Here is a 6,000-nt window from a genome sequence, read left to right on the forward strand (position 1 = left end):
GAAACACACACACGACCACAGTCTCTGGCAGCTGGAGCTAGACTGTGAGAGCAGTGTGTGATGGGAGAGGCAACTGGGTGGGTTAAAGAGGCAGCTGAGGAGGGATAGCTGGTTAGGGGTGGGGGATAGTAAAGTGCTGCCAGGAGTGTGCAGGGATGAGGTGGAGAGTAGGGCAGCTAGGTGCAGTTGGTGTTAGATGGAGGCAGAGGAGAGAAAGGGGGCGTGGGGTAGCGGAAAAGAAGAGTGTGAAAAGACTGTGCATTGGTGGAATAGAGGGCTGTGTAGTGCTGGAATGGAAACAGGGAAGGGGTTAGATGGGTAAGGACAATGACTAACGGAGATTGAGGCCAAGACGGTTACAAGAATGTAGGATATATTTCAGGGAGAGTTCCCAGCTGTGCAGTTCAGAAAAGCTGGTGTTGTTGGGAAGGACCCAGATGGCATAGGCCGTGAAGCAGCCATTGAAATGAAGAATGTCGGGTTGGGCGACTTGCTCAGCAACAGGTGGTCCGGTTGTTTGTTGGCCACAGTTTGTTGCTGACCATTCCTGCAGACAGACAGCTTGTTGATTGTCATGCCGAAGTAGCATGCATCACAGTGTTTGCAGCTTAACTTGTCGATCATGTATGTGGTTTCACAGCTAGCCCTGCGTTTGATGGGATAGGTGATGTTTGTGACCAGACTGTAGTAGGTGGTGGTGGGAGGATGTATGGGACAGGTCTTGCACCTAGACCTATTACAGGGATATGAGGCAAGAGGTTGGAAACAGGCTGTGTAGGGATGGATGAGGATATTGTGTATGTTAAAAGGGAGATGGAATACCACTGTGGGAGGGGTGAGGAGGATAGTAGGTGGGACATTTCTCATTTCAGTTCATGACAAGATGTAATTGAAACTCTGGGGGAGAATGTAATTCAGTTGCTCCAGTCGTGGATGGTACTGAGACACAAAGGAAGTGCTCTTCTGTGTCCGGATGGTAGGACTTTGGGAGGTGGTGGGTGGCTTGAAAGGTAAGGCACGGGAGACCTAAGTTTTGTACGAGGTTGGGAGGGTAATTACGATCGGTAAAGGCCTCAGTCAGACCCTCTCTGTATTTCAAGAGGGACTGCTTGTCACTACAGATGCCATGGCTATGGGTGGTTGGGCTGCATGGCAGGGACTTCTTGGTATGGAATGGGTGGCAGCTGTCGAAGTGGAGATATTATTGTTGGTTGATAGGTTTGATATCAACAGAGGTATTGATGTAGCCATCTTTAAGGTGGTCAACATAGAGGAAGGTGGCTTATTGGGTTGAGTAGGACTAGGTGAAGCTAATGGAGAAGAGGGTGTTGAGGTTGTGGAAGAATGTGGATAGTGTGTCCTTGCCCTTGATCCAGATCACAAAGATATCATCAGTGAATCTGAAACAGGTGAGGGGTTTGGGATTCTGGGTATTTAGGAAGGATTTCTTTAGATGGCCAATGAAGAGGTTGGCATAGGTTGATGCCATGCAGATTCCCATAGCCATACTCTGGATTTGTTTGTAGGTAGTAATTGTTAGTAAGGACATAGATGGTCATGGCAATTAGGAAGGAGGATGTTGGTATGGAATCTGTCAGGCATTGGGGAAGGTATTGTTCAATAGCAGTAAGGCCATGGGCGTTATGGAAGTTAGTGTAAAGGGAGGTAGCATTGATAGTGGTGAGCAGGGCACTGTGTGGTGAAGGAACAGGAACTGTGGAGTCAGTGGAGTGAATGGTCGTATCTTTTATATAGGAGGGTAGGTTGTGAATAATAGGTTAAAGGTTTCGGTCTATGAGAGCAGAGATACTCTCAGTGGGGGCGCAGTAACCACCTGAAATGGTGCGCCTGGGTGGTTGGGTTTATGGACATTAGGAAGTGTATAGAAGTTAGGAGTATAGGGAATGGTAGGGATGAGGAGAGAGATGGATTTTGGGGAGAGGTTCTTGGATGGGCCTTAAGGATATGAGGAGAAACTGGAGGTCCGATCCTGCTTCTGGAATGGGGTCACTGTGGCACCTTTTTTTAATTTTATTTATTTATTTATTTATGGGTGGATGAATCTAACAGCAGTTGGAGTCCTGTCAGGTAATGCGTGCGGTTCAAAACAACAATGGTGGAACATTTGTCAGCAGGTAGGATTGCAAGGTTGGGATCAGTTTTTAGGTTGTGGATTGCGGTTATTTGTGTGGATGTAGGGTTAGTTTGTATGTTGAGGGATTTGAGGAATGATGGTGAGGCAAGGTTCGAGGTTAAAAAATTCTGGAAAGTTAACAGGGTGTGATTTGGGGACAGTGGGGGTGGATCACAGTTGGATGGTGGAGTGAACTGAGCAAGAAAGGATTCAACATTGGTCTTTGTTTTAGTCTGATTGGTAGAGTTAATGGTGAATAAGTGTTTCCACTGTAGGGACGGGGGAAGGAGAGAAGGTCTTCTTTAACAAGTCCTGCATGACTGAATTTGGGAGTGGGGAAAAAGGTGAGACCTTTGTAAAGGACTGATACTTTTTTGGGGCCAAGGCTTTTGTAGGAAAGGTTCATGACTGTGTTTTAGGTCTGTTTAGGTTCTAGATTCTGTTTGGTGGTGGGAAGGAGTTTTGGAGGGTGGGGTAAATGTAGTAGGTCTGCGAGACAGGGTTTGTCATCTATGAGGGACGTGGGGGAGGTTTGGAGATTGTTGTACAGGTGGTGGATGGTGGTAGACCAAGGTGGGAGCTGGAAGTGAGTAGGGTGGACGGTTTTTTTGAGGTGGCGTTTATGCTGTAGTTCCTGGAGGGCAAGATTTTCTTCGTGTGTTATGGATACAGGAATTAGGGATTGCATAGCAGGAGGATTTTGCAGCTCATATACCTGTAATAGACCTAGATGCAAGACCTGTTCCATACATCCTCCCACCACCATCTAAATCAGTCTGGTCACAGCCCCCATCAAAGGCAGGGATATCTTTGAAACAAGCTGTGTGATCTATAAGCTAAGTTGCAACCACTGTGCTGCATTCTATATGGGCATGACAACCAACAAGAGCCTGTCTGCATGAATGGCCACCGACAAACTGTGGCAAAGAATCAACTGGACCACCCTGTTGCTGAGCATGCCACCCAACATGATGTTTCTCATTTCAATGACTGCTTCACAGTCTGTGCCATCTGGATCCTTACCAGCAACACCAGCTTTTCTGAATTGCACAGGTGGGAACTCTCCCCCGCAATATACCTTACATTCTTGTAACTGTCTTGGCCTGAAGCTCCATTAGTCATTGTCCTTACCCATCTAACCCCTTCCCTGTTTCCATTCCAGCACTATACAGCCCTCTATTCCACCACCGCACCCAGTATTCTTAGTTCTCTCCTTTTCCGCTAGCCCCCCTTCTCTGCCTCACCCTCCGTCTAGCCTCTCCACCTTGTCCCTGCATGCTCCCAGCAGCACCTTACTGTCCTCCGCATTCCTGCCCCAGGCTCCTCCTCACCCCCATTCAGTTGCCTCTCCCTTCATGCGCTGCTGCTTGAAGTCTGGCCACAGCTTCCAGAGACTGGTCATTTGTGTGTGAGTTGCATTTGCGTGAGTGTGCGGTGTGTTTATGTTGTCTACTTTCAACAAAGGCCTTTCCAAAGTCTTTTTGTTGTGCCTAGATAGGTGACTCAGCAAAACGGGGCATGAAATATTTTCTTATCATTGTATAATTATTATTCTCTTGACAGGACTTTACATCATAGTGTTCTGTCCTTTGCTGTATTTGGTTAGTGTCTGTATTATTGACATGTGGTGTGTTAACTCAAGTGAAAGATTCACAGATTTGCTGTTTCATATTTAGAGGAGCTCGTCATCATTCTTATCTTCGGCTGAAATTTTGATATGTTTAATTTTGGGAATAATGTCAGCCATTTAGTGTTTGGCACAATATTTTGTTGATGTTTGTTTCGTTTAATAAGTGGCAGGAATTTTTGGGAATGCTGACTGTATTTTTAACCTTTTCTGTGTACCAATACATATCATTTATTTGTTGAAGTGATAATGAAAGATAATCAGCCCTCATTGATGTCAGCCACAACTTCAGTATTGTATCCTTAAAACACAGTTCAGGCACCTGATATGCATTTAATCACAACTGTGAATTACAATAGAAATTGTATTTTAGTTCTCTGCCATTTCGTTTCAGTGATCTGTATTGTATTGTGTTAGCCATAATCAGAGTCTGGAGAGGGTTTTTTTTTTTTTTTTTAAGGATAATAAGGCACCCTAGCCTCTGTATGCTTGAGCTTCACCTCTTGACTTTGATCTTATCACTAATAGTCCTAAAAGATTTCTCAGTATATAATTTAAGGACTAAAGGAACTATTTATTGAAAGTAGAGGCACTGAGCCATCAAAAGGCACAAAATAAGACTAAGGATTTTGTTAGATTTTGGGTGAATCCTTTTTCTAACTATTGAGTAACCCCCCCCCCCCCCCCCCCCCACCTACACTGTTAATGTGTCCAGCAGAAATCTGTGTGTGTTACTGCGCCACTGAACAGTATTTGGGGAGGTGCTGGCCCATGATCAGATTCACATGAGAGATTAATGATGAGGGTCACTGTGCCAGTCAGCCTGGATGTGGTTTTTAGGCAGATTCTTATATCCAACTAGGTAAGTACTGGGCTAGAACCCACATCCCACCTCAGTTACATGATATGTGAACATTTGCAAAATGCTCACACCCTTTCACCTGGGATAACACTAGATTCAGAGAGTTGGGCTACACAGTTCTGTCGAGGTGGGGGGAGGGGGGGGGGGGGGGGGTTAGTGACACGAAGGGTATCTAGCCACCCTCTACTACTAATATTGCTACATCCAAAAATTAATATGCCTATACTGTGAAAATGCAGCATAAAGGCCAGAAGAAAGAAGAAGAAGAAGAATGCCTGTGCTGTTAGGTGAGTTGTTATGTCTACTCCTTAAATTATGTGGGGCACAGCAGGAGTTTCTGTTGCGAGATTTGTCAGCATCATTCTTTTACTTCTGTGTCAGTCTTATTATATTGTGTCTTATTTGCTTGAGACTACTTCTTTTCTTGACGTGATAAACATACTTTTATTTTGATCAGGTATTAATGGAAGTTTCTTCTGTTGTAATTTCTTCCTTCTTTCACATGGAGATGACCATATAATCAGTTTGGAGTTCTCCAACAAATAGTGTTCTTAATTCTCTTTGAGTAAACATTGTGATATATTCTTAAACTCTTACTTTTTGCCTGACCGAGCGAGTTGGCACAGTGGGTAGCACTGTGGACTCACGTTGGGAGGATGAAGGTTCAAACCCATCTCAGGCCATTTTGATTTAGGTTCTCAATGAATTCCTTAAATCACCTCGGGCAAATGCCGGGATGGTTCCTTTGAAAGAGCACAACTGACTTCATCTCCCAGCCTTCCCTACTCCAATGGGACTGATGACCTTGCTGTTTGGTCCACTCCCCTGAATCAACCAACTTTTTGCCTTCATCCTCTTCCATATGAACTAGTACTGTACTGCTTGTGAAATCACTGTCTATAGGACATTAATTTCTAATATTCCTTCCGGCCATCATTCCTTCCTTTTACAGATTGTATTGAAAGATGTGATTCTTGAGTTTCTCCCGGCGTATTTGATAGTCAAAATATCCACGGGTGTGCTGCCGGTCTATAGTGTCCAACGGGCACAATATTTCGGCGATCATACATGTCGCCATCATCAGGTGAACTGACGGACTGAGCTCCTGTGAACGTGCCGGCACGGAGATCCGTACGCTATGGCTGCTCAGAGGGAACTGGGTTCGGTCGCGGCGGCGGCCGATTTAAATACCCTCCGCCCGCGGCGCGCTCCCTCCGCCGTCCGCGCCCCGCGCCACGGTCGCGCGGTGGAACAGATTGCGACGGCGTCTGAGATGACGTCGGAGTGATGGCTCTGTCCGCCGTGGTCGTCACAACTATACGTTTGCTCGATTTACTCTTTATTAACCCGATCGCTGGTTCCCAAGCCTTGCTAAGA

Source organism: Schistocerca americana, chromosome 2, assembly GCF_021461395.2.
Source record: "Schistocerca americana isolate TAMUIC-IGC-003095 chromosome 2, iqSchAmer2.1, whole genome shotgun sequence".
Taxonomy (NCBI): domain Eukaryota; kingdom Metazoa; phylum Arthropoda; class Insecta; order Orthoptera; family Acrididae; genus Schistocerca; species Schistocerca americana.